Source organism: Rhinolophus sinicus, linkage group LG07 (genome assembly GCF_036562045.2).
Source record: "Rhinolophus sinicus isolate RSC01 linkage group LG07, ASM3656204v1, whole genome shotgun sequence".
Taxonomy (NCBI): domain Eukaryota; kingdom Metazoa; phylum Chordata; class Mammalia; order Chiroptera; family Rhinolophidae; genus Rhinolophus; species Rhinolophus sinicus.
In genome coordinates, this window is record NC_133757.1 from 16,865,978 (window position 1) to 16,881,923 (window position 15,946).

A 15,946-nucleotide genomic window follows, 5' to 3' on the forward strand; every position below is an offset into this window, starting at 1 on the left:
CCAGTTGATAACAACTACCAAATAAGAGAAAAAAGATTTCCAAGAATTGTCGAGGATTGCTAATAAACAGAATTTTGGAATAAGATAGCAAAGGAAGATTTCAATGAACAGGTAAGGTCTGAAGTTCTTCATGTATCAAATGAGGTGGTTTAATCAGAAACTTCTAGGTTTACCTTCCAGCTCTGAAATTTTATTGTATTCTTATCACATAATTAGAGTAGTGACTTGATATTAACACCGACCACCTCTTGAATGAAGTTTTCTTCTTCCTAATCATTATGAATAAAAGAGCTTTTAAATAGCTGTCAGCCCCCAAATAAACAGTATTATCAAATCATTTTAAATATAATATCCAAAACTGAATGTGATATATCTCATAAGAGGGTTTGATATTTCATAAAAGAACTTGAGTTGGAGGCTTTTTTTTCTTTATACCAATTTCTTGCTGTGGCTTCCAAAAGTCAAAACAGACTTTTAAATGGTCATTTTTTCATACCTGAAAGATGTATTTGAAATTATTTAATTTATTCTTGTCTCTCTGTAGACAGGAAGTGAGTAGAGTAAACCTGCAAAAGTTCATCACCACCATTAAAGCACTTTTTTCTTTGTTCTTTTTTAACTCATGGCTTTTATCTCCAGCAGTTACTGATGGTCAAATGTACAAATGTATTCTGAAGCCCAGCCAAAGTTTTTTTCTTTTTTTTTTAGGGTAACACTCAAAACAAAGCAAATATTGGCTTAGTTATGACACTTGTTGTTCTAATACATTAATAGCCTATTGTTCACTGTGGTTGTCTCAACAAGATAATACATTGAAAAACAGCGTTTCCTGATAGGAAGCGAATTCCCACTGTCACAGGACCCTCGCCAAAAGCTGAGCTCCAAAGGAGAAACAGCAGTCCCTTCTGAGATTGGGTAACAGACCAGCGGCATGATTAGACTTTTTCTTCTGTCTCTCTTGTTTAAAATGGCTTTCTGCTTCAGCTCAAACTATACTCTATTTGACTGATTTTGCTATCATAGGATTGTTTTTCTAAAATGATTTAAAATGTTTTAGACAAAGTTTGTTCAACATCCTGTAGACAGCAGCATCCTGTATATTTCTAACTATAGAGAATTTCCTTAGTCATAAATACCACAATGGATGGGGTACCGACAAAGATATGGGGATGTGTCATCAAGACAGTGTGACCATTTTCAAGGTTAATTTCATACAAGCAATTGTTTAAGTCATTATAATATCTGAGGTACCATCATTGTAACAGGTTTTTGTATCTCAGAAGGCCAAAAGCGAGGCTCATTTAGTCCAAACACCACAGCTTTATTTTGTTTAGAACTTGATTAGTGAGAAACTGGTATCACCAGCAGACTCACACACAAGAGTGTACCTTAACAGTAACTGACACTGCTCTAACCAGACATGAAGACCCCCTTTTTAAATACTGAACGTATGCTTTGTTTTCTCCTATTTTCACAGACTCAAATTTGAAGAACTTTCTCTGCCCAGTTCCACTTACCAGTGGATATTAGAAAACTCCAACAATGGAAGAAATACAGGAACAGTTGTCATTTTAGTAGATTCCAGTGAGATTTTCTCTGTCATCTAAGTACTCCCACCATTTAACGCAGAGCTTGGCTTCTAGAAGGTCCTCAATACATTTTGCTAAACCAAACCGCATGTCAAACAATTTATTAGGTTGGTGCAAAAGTAACTGCGGTTTAAAAGGTTAAAAATAATTGCAAAAACCACGATTACTTTTGCACCAGCCTAATATACGAAAATTAACATGGAATACTAGTCTTAGAATTATCTAGCATTATTTGGATAATATATAACATCTCAGGTTTTAGAGAAGTATACTTATTCAAAGTATGTCAAGCCTTCTGCCAAGAAGCTAGGGTAACCACAAATACAAATACATACAGACTCCCCTACCTCCAGGCCAAGAAAATGTCTTTTTACCTTCCTGCTGTAATTATGCAAATCAAACGATGAAGTTCTCATACCATTTTGCTTTCAGGACAGCTGTCACTTGACAGAATCACAAGAATAAAATTGTGAAACAGGCAATGCTAAATAACCTATGTGTGTGATACAGCAAAAAATTCCTGCTTCTGTTACTTTATAACTTTGCTGTGTAACTTGATAACTTTGCTGGCAGGATGAGAGTGTACAGTTCACCTCTAAGGCTGCTTCCTCAGCACCAAATCAGAAAACTAGCTATGTCAAGCGATATCAATTTTAGCATTCAGTGAAACAACGAGATGGATTAGAGGGCTAGAATGTGAAAACAATTTAAACAAGGCGGCTGAAGCCAAGTTTCAAAGCCCTCAGGATTAGCTTTGAATAGTTAGATTCAATGAAAATTACAAGGATCCATTTTAAAAACAAACATCACCTCACTCAGACTCTTCTCTCCAGTATTCTAGCTCGATAAAAGGATTTGCTTCTACTTCTGGAACAGGTTTTATGCTTTTGAAATTGACATTTTAAAAAGGAGAGTTTATGTAAAATATAGTATAACATTCAACTTCACTTTTTTACATCCTTAAACTTTCAAATAGCTTAGGCCATATGGCAGGTCAAATAAATTACAGACCACACAATATACACAAAAGATGTTTTGAATTTAAATAACAGAAATTTCATATAATTTGGGTTACATAGCTTAAATCAATATTCCAACAGAAATACTAGATCACTATTACAGTTGGAAGGGACATTAAAACTCTTCAATTCCAACCTCTCATTTTATAGATGATAAAACTGAGGAACAAGAAGGTTAGGTAATCTGCCCACAATATCACACTCAAGTTACTGGACTTTGAACCCAACGTTCCCTCATTCATCTGCTGAAAAGTGACTCTCAGGACATTCTTCCCCATGCATGAAGGGCTGGGGCTGTAGGGACCCACCTCTGGTGTTCCCGCTGGAGGAGGAGAAGCCGGTGAGGGGTTTCTCCGTGTCCACACAGCACTATCACCCCTTTCCTATAACACCTGGGTTCTGGGTTCTGTCCCAGAATGGAGGTAGGAGAGAAGACTGACAGCATAAGTGTATCTGATGAGGGAGAAAGGGCACAACCTGGAGATAATCCAGATAGCTATCAAAAGGTGCATGAATAAGTTATAGTACATCTATCCATACACTGAAGTACTATACAGCCATTAAAAAGAATGAGGTAGATACATAATGGTGTGCATAGTATAATTTGGATTTAAAAAAGATGTCCACTCATATTCATAGGAATTTTCTGGAAAAATAAAGAAATTCCCTCCTGGGAAGTAGGGCTCTGGGAATTAAGTTGGGAAAGAGACATTTGTCATATGCCCTTTGTTTCATCTTTTTACCATCTACATCTTTTAAGTTACAAAGTTAATACTTTTTAGAAGTACATTAAAGCAGAGAAGGGAACTTCTGTAGAGCCCTGGAAAATCTGGTGAGGAGGATGAAGATGGAGTTTATCAATGGTAATTTGATACTGTGCACCTAATCTACATGACACATTATATCTAATTCTTTAGAGAAGATGTCTGAACCCTTTTCACACCAGGGTATGTGCCTTAGTTTTCACCAGTACAGCGTGCATACATAAGATAAAATTTGTATAGCATACTGGAGTAAACAGAAGGGGATTTGGGGGCAACTACATATGGCTTGACGAAAAAATTCACTCCATTTTCTTCATATTACATAATTATTATAAGAAAAAAAATAAGAATTACTGGAGATATTAACTATTGACTTTCTACAAAAGTTCCAAGTAAAATCTATTTAGAAAATCTTCTAATTTCAATATTTAATAGCAAATTCGTTGGCAAGCTTTGCTCTGGAGTAACTATAAAAGTCAAAGAGTAACTGTGTTCACCTAGAATTCAAAGGGACAACAGAGATCATCTAGCTCAGTGGATTGAAACCAACAATTTTTTATATGAAATAGAACAGAAGATAACAGAGTGTTTTCTGTGCGTAGGAGAAATTTATTTCAGCGATGAAGTAGTATATGTATTGGGGTCATGAGCAAAACACATTGCAGAAAAGTTTGAAAACCACTTATCCGAGGCTACACAATAACTATAAACTGACTATACGCAATGTTTAATGAAATGTCTACACAATACTTGTGACAAGAGGGTCACCTAATCTCAACTTGAACATGATTTTGTTGAAATGATTTATACAGCTAATTCTACTGCTTAGATATTAAATAGTAAATTTCCACAGTTTCTGATATACACAATTTATTCAAAGCAAAGTTTTAGTTTTCATGTCATTTATAAGAATGATTTTGGGTTAACATCTAAACATTTTTTCTCAATTCTAATACATTTCCTTTAGCATTTCTGGAACAGGCATGCATCTTTACAAAGATAATTAGGATATGCTAAGCTGGAAAAGATCTTAGAGAGATAACCCAAATGCTTACTTTTACAGGTGAAGAAACTAGTGTCCAAAGGAAATCATCTGAGTCCCAGGCTAGTGCTTTTTTCTATGATACAAGGATTTTACTTTATTCTTACATCCCTCTGAGGTTAGCAAATAGCTAAACACAAGTACTAACTACCAAATTACAAAGAGGAAGCTGAAGCAAGGAAGCTAGAAGTCTAAGTCCGAAAAGGATGACACAATGTCACGCCTGCAAGCTTGATGGAAATCTACCCATTTCAACATTTAGCTTTGATTTCAACTGAGGCAAGTGGTTCACTTGTTCGTACCAAATGGGTGTGTCTACCGCACAAGTGTACGCAGTGAACATGCACCAGAGGAAGAAAACAGTCAGTTCAGACATCACAGAGCACAGCCTCTCTCCCAATGTGCCCACTTTGGTCAGTGCATAATTAAATACTTCACAGGCATTTAAAAGCCAGCTATAAACAGAACCCCAATATGCAACGGGGGAAAAAAGTCAGACCCCCATTTGCAAAGAAAAAATTGCTGAACATGGACCTCACTGAATAACAATGATTCCCCTATAGTTCAACTTACCGTTCACGTCACAAACTCTAGAAAGAACAGAGGCACAGAAAGGCATGGAACAGAACTTGGGGCTGCAGCCTCCCCAACTCTTCTGACAAATACCCAACAGCAACAGGACAAAGCCTCATTATGACAGAAATAAAGGCTCTTTAGATGCTGCCTTTTTTTTTCTATCAATGAACCCACTCTTACCCACAAAGTTCATGCCATGATGTCTCGAAATACAGTATTGCCAGATTAGGCTATCAATGGGTCCAATAAATTCAGTGCAGAACACGACTTCATGCATTTTTAAGTTAAATAATTAAGTACATTTAAGAAACTACCAGTATTTTCCTTAGCTTAAACAGTCAAAGTCATTCTCAAAACAAAAACAACAATAATTCAGTAGACTGCTTCAGTAAAAAAGCGCAGACAAGTGAACTAATAGGAAAAAATTTAGTTGAGTGATAAAGCCACAGGCTCCTCCCCAAGAGTATTGCATGTTACTAGCAGCTGGCACAAAATTAACCATCTATCTTATTTATGCTTCCCCCTAAGCTGTGTACTATCAGTATTACAAAAGACCATCCATTACTTACAAAAAAAATTGAAGCTGCTGTACATTTCTTAAGCTGGTTTTTGTGTGGCAATTCTGATGCAATGCTGCCCTAAAAGTGAACTTTGTTTTAAACAGCGAGATATCCACACACTATGCGGTTAGAGCAAGGGTGGAGCCCACTCTGGGGGAAACAACACACCCAGGCCGACTTCAGCAAGAGCAAACTGCACGTTAATACAGCCACAACCATTTTTCAGGGCCTCAGAGTCAAAGTTAATTGGTTACCCTCCTCAAAGAAACGGGGAAAGTTCGTGTTTGCAGATCTGCTTTCCTGCCATGAAATGAAATACAGACGCCTTTCTTTTTCTTGAAGAAAGTAAAGATAAAACGCAAGGTAGGTCACACAGCTCAACCAACAGACTAGAATGCTAGGTGGAAGCAGACTACTACAAAGGAAGTCCAACCACGCCAGCTTCTAAGTTTAGCAGCAGCAGCTTCTACACGTCTCAAGGTGTCAGCACACTGCTCACACCAGAACTTGACTTTGGCCTATTTGGCCAAAATAGGGGACTTGAACATGAACATAAGCATTCCCAACCCTTCTCTACCAATGTCCTAGTTCTCCTGGCAACGTGGAAACAACAAAAGCATTTTCTTATCAACTAACTAGCAAGAGCTGCCTTCAAAAATTAGGGATTTGATTTACGGACTTGCTTTAGTAGAATATTGAACACATACATGAGAAAGTTATTTTGGTAGAAATCACTAATATGCATGCTGTATAAAATTTTGTAATCACTCATTTTTAAAAATAATTTCATCAGTGTTTTGATTTTTTAAAAACTTTGGATTTCCAAATAAGATATTCAGTAGAATGTATACATACTGTCTAAAAATCTTTAATAGTGTCTAAAATAATTTATTGAAACTGCTACCAAACATCTGATTATTGAACAGTGATTTTAATCAATACTACTATCTGAATATGCACAGAGACACAACCAACAGGTACTTTTAATTGAACTCCTATAACTCATGAAATAAAAATATAGGTTTCTCAGTAAAACACACAAGCATGTAAAAATAAGCTATATAATAATTTACATAGAATTTAAAACAAACTATGGAAAAGACTTTGGGGAATAAAAACAGGAAAATATTATTTTCAATGATACATGTTGTCACATTACCCTCCCCAACCGCTGCTCCCTCACACTGGAACAATAAATCAGTCTGGAGTACTGACCATTTTGAGATTTTGAGAGATGGCCTAGAACACCCTCTTTCAGGATCCTAGGGACGGGGTGCTGACTGACCCAGCCTTTTGTTGAATTATGAGGTCACTCTTGCCATGCGATAAATCAACCCATTCCAAAACACTCCTTTCATAGTCCAACTGCCTGATTTAATTATTTTTCAACCACATATGTAATTATAAATCATTTGTTTGCTCTTCCCTATCTCATCCCCAAATGGAACAACGCAAAGGTAGCAGTTAGATACTGTATTTGAAGAATCCCATCTTGATACTTTTTGGATTTGCACTGCTGGAAATGTCTGTTTTCAAGTCAAACTTCACTTTTGCAGCTGCAAAGGAAATGACAAGGGAAGAAAAACACAGCCAATATATATCAGCAATTAATTCCATCCACAACTGCCCAGCTGTTTGTGCATGGAAGAATCAGTCTGTTTCCTTTTGGGGCTTTCACCACTGAAAATTGATACTGCACATTCAGAGACACAAGCTGTTTGTAACACGTCAGGAATGTGCACAAGATCACACAGAGTTGAAGAGACAAAATGAAATCCAGATCTAGCTTTCTTGGGTCTTGCCAGTATTATTTCATAGCTTAAAAAAGTAAAAAAGAAAAGAAAAAAAACCTCCATAGAAACACCCTAATCACAGAAAGAGCAAAATACATGAAAAAAATATTCTCCCTTCTGAATATCACCCTTCCAATACAGAAGAAAAGCTACCAATGACATCAGATTTAGTATCAAGAATAGACACTCTGATTTATTGGCATAGACAAGGTGTGACATTCTTAGGAATCCACATGCCCCCGGTATGTTAAATCAGCCAATACTTTTTCTACTACATAGCTGCTTACCCACTGTGTAGCTAGTCCCTTAAAAAAAAAAATCCTTATAAACGTAAAAGTTGTTGGGAGCCAATGCTTTCACCACAGTCATGCAGAAAAGCAAGTTTTTCTTGGTTAGTTCACAGACATTATTTGGCACTCACACACACCTGCCTGTTTCAGGGATTCATGTAAATTTACAGATAGATCTAGTCTTCTAGGGTAACTCTCAAGCAATCAAATTTCTTCCCTCGCCCCATCAGTATTGTGGATTTAAATAAAAATACCCTTTACTGAGTACTAGAGGCTTAAAAACTATAGTATGGGCTCATGTACAACTCAAGAAGTATTCTGTCCCCGTCTCTTCCTGCCCTCTAATTTTATTTCAAATATTTGTTTCATTTCAATCTTGTAAAATGCCCTTTTGGTATATTTTCAAACATACGGTACATAAAAAAACTTGTTTTCAGTATGTAAAATGACTTGCGATTAATTACTGCTACGAAAGTTAGAGAAAAGAGAAAGATGACATTTTTACAACAAAATAATTCAAAACACATTTTCGCTATCTTACTGGGTTTTTCTATATATGTAAAATGAAGTATCCCCATGATTGAATTCACTGTTTTAACATAATTCACTGTTCTCCCCTTTTGCTGCACAAGAATCCATGCACTCCTCATGACCTCACATTGTCAAACACAAGTTGGATCAGACACTCATTCTGGGCACCACTAGGGGCTGGGGCTTAACCACTGACGAAAAGGTAACCTCTGCTCCAACACAAGAGCGGCACTCCATATGCTTCAGAATGAAGATGCTGTCAAGTGCCAGGACTCAAACCAGTGCAATGAGAAGTTGTCTCCAACTAAAGTGCTGTGAAAGCACCAAGTGTGATTTGTTAGAGAAATGCAAGTCATCTCAAACATGCGACAGACTGAAAACAAAGTACAAAACCAAAACCGGGCTATTTCTTTAACATCATCTGATCAAGGGGATATTTGGGGTGGGAGAGTTTGAAGTTTTATCTTTGGCTGACAGTGACACTAACTTCTTGAAATATAACTATTAGTGACTCAAACAGCCACAGGGATGAGCTTTGCTTGGCAAGCTTCAGCCCTGGGGGACATTCAGACTTGAAATGTCTAAGGGAAGGAACCTCCCAACCAACAAGGTCGGCCAAGGAAAGAAAAGGTCTCTGAGCTGCTTAAATCAAGTCACTTATACTCAGGACAGTCTAACCGGAGCCGGGGTGGCATTAACGAAGACCCTCCAAGTGAGGGGGCTGCTGATAGGAAAGTATCAACTCATTTTCAAAGTGATTCCCCCCAACAATTTATTATAAAAATATTTTTAATTTTATGTTTTTATTATTAAAAATTTCAAATATACAGCAAATCTGAAAGAAGTCTACAGTGAGAACCACATAAGCACTACCTAGATTCTACCATTAACACTGTCTACAAAATAAGTACATTAACACTGTACGATACTTATTTTATCACATACCTCGTCTATCCATCCCTTTATCCATCCATTAAGCTCTCTTATTTTTAGTGCATTTTAAAGTAAATTACAGATACCAGTATACCACCCCCCAAATACTTCAGCATGTATTACTTAGAGTTCAATATTTGCTTATGGCTTGTTTTCTTTCGATGTAAAACTTACATACCATGAAATGCAGAAATGTAAGTGTACGCTTGTCTAAGCCAAACTCCTATCAAGAGATAGAACATTACCTTCACTCCGGAAAGTTCCCTCATGCCTCTTCCCAGGCAATCCCCTCTCCCACTTCTCCAGAGACAATCACTATTTCGATTTTAAAAGTGATTTTAAACAATTCCAAATAGCCATGCCTTTGCAACTCGTGCATTAGAACATTCTCCACTACATCACTTAACGTATACTTGGTTGTACAAAATGATCAGGCATGAGGAGCCTAAGAAGAAACCATAAAGTTAAAAGGAAGTGTAGCCTTATCTGCTCCAATTATTCCACCTCTTAGGTGAAGCAAATAAGACTTAGAAAGTTTTTGGCTGCCTGGCCCAGTCATCTAACTGGTCAGTAATTGACTGGCTGGGCCTAGTCTAAGACTCTTGGGCAGCAGCTCCACACTTCATTTTAGGATAAAAAGCCCTGAAGCTCTGGAGATAATGCTGGCTCCGAGGAAGGGCTCTCCACTTACTTACAGGCTATGCATCTGAAACGAGTTTCTTTAAACTCCTTTGACTCTTGCTGTTCTCATCGGTAAAAAGCAAGGGAAATCTTACCTCATACAGTTGTGTGGGTTAAAGGAGATAACCTTTGCACAGTGCCTGGCATGTAGTTAAGTGATCAAAGGAAAGAAACACAGGAAAACTTGACGTTCGAGGCACAGTTTAAGAATATGTACATTCACATACTGCTTCTAAGCTTTTGTTCTATCCTTATGTTCGCTTCTCATTTTGTAAATGCAAAAAGAAAAGAAAAACCCAGCAAAAACAAATAAAACAGAACTCTTTATTCACTACTGAGGCAAGCCGTTTTTTTCCAGCCTTCCTACAGTGACAGAGCTGGAGCCTGCAGGAGGGGAGGGAAGCGCAGACTTCTGACTTCGCGGTGATTGCTTATACCTTAGATACTTATATCTTCACCTGTCTTTCTATAAACAGCTCTGTTGCCTTGTGTGATCCTCCTTTTATCCACCAAGTGAGAATTCAAGGCCCATTTAAAATCTAACCTACTTTCCTGATCTACTTGGAACAAATGTAAAGTTCTGTCATTTGTGCCTCCATAATAGCTTTGAATAACAGCATTCCAGAACTCCTCATACCAGCTGGCTGTTTGCATGGGTTCCTTCCCCTACTTAAAACGGAGCACCGCACACTGAAACCACCCACAAGTGTCTGCTGAATGGATATACCTGAGTACTGGGTATTCAGTTACGATCAAAGTAGCTAAAAATTAAGGCTGAACACTCATCAAAACGGAATGCTAAATGCCAGAAAAATAGGGGGCAGGGAGATTATCCGAGGGCATCTTAAAAGGCATGAAATGAAAAAGAGATTAAAAGCCAACTGTGTACAAACTTTTGTGCTCTCAGAGAAGTGACTGCTGCTAAGCAGTTTAAGTGCCACTGGAATAACGCAGACCACTGTGTGTTGTATATACTCACCCATATACCACCCACAAAACCCTATCAGGCAGTATTATTATGCTCCTTTTATAGCTGAGACTACCGGGACTCAAAGAGGTTAAACAAATAAGGTCACACAACTAGTGGCAATGGAGATAAAATGTAGAGAAATGATTTTTCATCACAAGTGATTTTCATAATAGGGCTATTTTACAGTGTGGGGAAGCTCTGGGTTAAAGAAAACCCAGATTATTGTGGGGCAACCAAACAGTACAGTACAAGAGATGCAGCTGAGGGTGCAAAACTCAAGGGAATCAAAAAAGGCCTGGACCAAAAAGAAACCAAAGCTGAGGTGAGACGAGGTGTGTGAGTTCTATGTAGGAGTTATCTTCACGGGATAGTCTGCCATCCTGGAGTTATGAAACCTAAGTCAGAGATGGCCCTAGAATCACAGGAGAACTAAAGAGTAGCTCTTACTCTCTTTGGGCTTTCCCCCCACCCTCCCTACTAATTGTTCTTGGAAGTGATACAACATGGATAACTCCATGATAAAAATGCTGACCGTGGTGTTCATGCTTCAGAAGATAATGAGAGCCTCGCCACGCTGGTGAAATGCAACTCTTGTCTGCGGGCATCGCTGGCTACGATCTGTAATTTCCCATTTAGGAATACCCTGGTTTTGCCTCCCTTGCAAAGATGGATTTGTGAAGGAAAGCCTCCACCTTGAAGTCGAAAGCCTCAAATCCCACAGCCCTCTGGCTTACCTCCAACACAGCACTCATTACACACTGACTCACAACTGTCTGATCAAGGGTACAGCTCTCGCACGTGCTGTGAGCAACAGAGGGCAGGGCCCGGACCTAGTCCAGGGCCAGTTCAAAAAATATTGTGGATGGCAAATGAATCTTGTCATTTGCCTATTTAATATCTGATAGATGGCTGTTTGTAAAAAGAGGTAATCCAGGATTTAAAGAGGAAGCAAAAATTATAGAAAAGGCACCGCTGAGAACAAGTGAAATATAGTTAGTGCTCAAATAGGTTTTTTTCTGGATAAAATAAAATGTATACAACAGAGCCTACAATGATTGGTGAGTTAAGCCTAATAAGCCTGAGGTTGAAATTCAGTAAATCATTAGGTCTGAAGATTAGGCATGATCCCCACTTAAAAAAAATTAACCAAACTAGGGAGCCTGTGTTGTATCTGAAGGTTGCCAAACTTGAAGTGGAAAAACAGTGTGTGGCTTTGACTCTACCATGGTATAAGTTCCAAAAACAACACATTTTATTAACTACCTCTTAGAGGAAGACACAGACTTCATAAAAAACACACAGAATAAAAAGCGAAGAATATATATACAGAGGGTGCCAAAAAAATGTATATACATTTTAAGAAAGGAAAACTGTATTAAAATTATAATAGTCAATATATACCGATAACAAAAGATGAATACAAGTCACATTTGACTTCTGCAATTACAAGTGGTGCTCAAAGTGGTTACCATCAGTGTCCAGACACTTCTGATTACGGCAAACTACTGCTTGAGCAACGCTGACCAAAGTGTCCACTTGTATACATTTTTTTGGTACCCCCGGTATATTATTACAATTTTAATACAGTTTTTTTCTTTTTTAAAATGTATATATTTTTGGTACCCTCTGTATATATCTGCTATTAAAAAACTTGGATTCACAAACAATTTCTACTTTGAGTTAAAGTCCAAAAACAGAACTGAAAACAAGTAAAAATAAAATATAACACGGACACACAACATATGAAACATTTCACGCCATATGCAATTTCTTGTTAAAAATATTACTTTTGCTTTGATCTGCTCCATCTAAGGGTATAGGACTATGGAGGCATTTTTCAATTGTTACTTTTTCTAAATATGAGACAAAAATCTCTTTAGTTGGAAAAGTATGTTTCACATTTCAAATAATTTACCCAGACAATTTGGTAAGAAAGCCATACCAAAATTTTTAAATCTTGGGAAATTTAAGTATTCTCATCTAAAAAAAAATCAAGTACTTAGCTTTACACACTGCTAGAAGATGGGTAGGTGGCCAAGCTGACAAATCACTTTCACTTACAGGACTAACGATCTTACTTCTCCAAAATCAAGCTCTAAAATGTATGCTGCCCATTCATGGCAAGAACCACATCCTATCTTTTAAAACCAAAGCTTTGAGTCCCCAAATACTACCCTAAGCTCCCCAAATACTACCCTAAGCTCTTGAAGGCTTAGACAAGGCAAGAGCCAGGTTTAGAAATTTTCTTCCCATCTTCACCACCATTCCCCAACCCCTCCAGTCCCACCTGCCCTCAGTGAAAGTATCTTCAGATCGTTGGTAGATTTGCCACCTTTCTATTTCCTCAGGCAAACTGGTAGCATGATAGGGCGTTTAATCAAAACTAAAACAAGCACAAAATGAGGACTGGCCTACAAACACATCTCTTCTTTGCATTTTAGAAGCAGTTCAGTTTGCTGCATCATACTTTCTGCCCCCAAATACTACTAAAGTTGGAGAATAACAACTTGTTCTGTGCCAAATCTATGGCTATACTGATTTTAATCTACTCATTTTAGATTAAAAAATTTTATCTTTAAACTCCAAGTTGGTAAGTCAATTCATTAAATCTGTCTACTTTCTGCTTAAATTCATTTATTCTTTTAGCAACAATTTATTCAACACCTATTATGTGCTACAATTGAGGGGTAGTATAATGGAGACTGCAAGAAATGAATGAGACATCATCCTTTATCTTAAGCCAATAGCAACTTAGTGAGATGGGGAAGGGGAAGGGAGACACAGCGTCTTGAACAATTATATAGCACATTGTGCTGCTGCGTTATAACACATGTATTACAGACTCAGATAAAGAAGCCAATTTGAAAGGTTCCTGGGAAGTTACACTGGAACTTAGTCCTAAAATGATGAGTAGGTATTTAGGGGACAGGGTGGTATGTACAACCCTGGCAGAAAGATAACATACTTAATAAACCTGTACTTTAACACTTGGCTTTACTTTAAATAAAAGGATCACAGACTTCAACTAATACAAAAGGGAAATCAAAACTGTCACTAGTTAACAGCTTTACAGTGGTTTGTATAATTTAAGCTCCAAGAACCCTACAATCTACTAGCTAACCACACAGTTTTGTGCCATGCGCTTTTGCTTTCATCCTAATATTTTGACTTATATGCTAAGAAAAGAAACTCTAAAGCCATTTATATCTTTTCTTAGACCAATGCTTGCTCTTACACTGCACTAACCAATGACTTAGAAATAATTAAGACCAATTATCTTGAAGCCACTCAAATTGTAATCTGCCACCACATCATCACGCAAGGAGGTATAAGAATGTTCTAGGTAATACCAAGGTCAGTAACAAAGACATGGTCAACCTAGCACAGGTACACCATACCTTATGGACTCAAATCCTGACAAGTAAAAGCATGGTAGATTTAATGGGTGGGGCTGGAAAGAAAAAAGAAAAACACAATTAATCACCAAGCATTGTTTGTAACACACATAACACTTCCTCAGAATATTTAGAGCAAAGGAAAAGAAAAAAACAACCCCTGAGAACTGCTCCTGAGCCTTTGAGAAGGGAGGTGACTAGAGCAGTACAAAAACTGGGTGGAAGAGGGAAAAGGAGGAGCTAAGAAAACAGATGAAGAGACAACTTAAGGAGCCAAGAGTGACTGGAGATAAGAAGGATCAAGTAACTGTGGGGCCCTGTGAGGCCAGACGCACCCACAGGGAGCTATGTGGCTTATTTCAAGGGGGTGGGAACTCTGAGCAAGTGAACAATTTTGGTTTTGTTTCACTGAAAGGTTGTGCAATCCTACAAAGGGAGAAGGAAAAAGAAGGGTGTTTTCCGAATGTAGAAAAAGTTAAGATGTAATAAATGGCTATCACTTTAAAAATATTTTTAAAAGAGAAGTAAATACCTTATGTATGAAAATGAAAAATTGAGAACTTTGAAAAAAACACTATAAAGTCCATGGAAACCCAGAGCAGCGTTATTTATTGATTGTCATGACAAGCTTTTATTCCTGTGGTCTCTGCCATCCTTCAAACAACAAGATCCCCATAAAGCATACTGACGAGAATTTGGGGGTATGTGGATCAGTGTAAAGTTTTTCTTCACTCCAACTTTCAATTTGGCAGCTTAGAGAAACAATTTTCAATGGCTAAGTTTTTAAAACTTACTCCAAGATAAGCAGGACTGTGACTCTTGTGGGCTACTTCCAAGTTGCCAAGCCATTAATCTAAAACAGCTCTTAACCCCTTTCAACTGATTCCTGCTGGCCCAATATAATAAATGACATGATGTTTTAAATTTAAAAAAAAGGGAGTTGGAGGAGAGAAAGAAGGCCCAAACTAGTAACTCTGGAGGTGCTGTTTAAAAAGAAAGAAAGAAAGAAAAAAAGAAATGGGAAGCAGTAAGATAATACACATTTACTGCTATATTTTTCAATCATGTAGCTAGAAATTACAGAAAGGGTTTTGGAAAGGCCTTGGGCCAGAAGCAAATTACTTTCTTCAATTTCAAGTTTAACAGCTATTTATTGCCTTTGCTACACCCCAAGAAATGAAAGCGGGGCAAAAAGATATTTCAACATTTTTTTGCAGGTGATTTAGTACATGAATCCAATCTGTTGATTCTCCCAAGCATTACTTAGTACCTTCTTACAGGACCTGGAAAAAGGACACTGTCCTTGGCCTTTGCCTTGACACAAAAGTCAAGAAGTACCAGACAAACTAGAAAGCAATCGGTATATCTAAACCAGTGTTTGTATAGTCAGCACAGAGCAATCTGCTTGCTCTAGTATTAGCATTCTGATTCATCGGTTTAAAAACAAATTTTTGTACCTAGGGCTCAAAAGAGGAATCTAAACATACACATCTCTCTCAATATAAAGTCATTATATAGATGATATCATTATTAAGAAATACTCAAAAAATACTTTCATTTCAGTAATTTCCGAAAAAAAAAAAAAAAATCTGGACAAGTAATTGCATCACAAAAAATATAAACAGCTTAAAACTTATGAAAGAAAGAATCACAGTCAATTTGCCAGGGTGAGTAGGGTCAGAAGTAAAAAATGAAAGTTGCCTGGTCTTCTGAAAATGATGAGCTCAATGTTGTGAAGAAAAAATTGCTAAAACAGAAACTAGGTTTTCTGCAAGTCACAAGTTATGGGGGCAGAGAGTTCTT

The 15,946-nt window shown here is 37.4% G+C and overlaps 1 protein-coding gene across 13 annotated transcripts in view; it reads right to left on the reverse strand.

Moving 5' to 3' along the window:
- The window catches only part of ADD3 (adducin 3), a 109,046-nt gene that overhangs the window by 46,199 nt on the left and 46,901 nt on the right, over positions 1-15,946 (reverse strand). For 2 of the 13 annotated variants that reach the window (XM_074339078.1, XM_074339077.1), the window contains exon 2: positions 14,147-14,199. The exons of 8 other annotated variants lie outside the window; for them this stretch is intronic. The gene's annotated coding sequence lies outside the window, so the exon portion shown is untranslated. Of the gene's footprint in view, positions 1-1,963; positions 1,985-5,559; positions 5,702-14,146; positions 14,200-15,946 lie in introns of those variants that run through there. 3 more of the 13 variants (XM_074339083.1, XM_019725098.2, XM_074339079.1) reach the window with 2 other exon arrangements.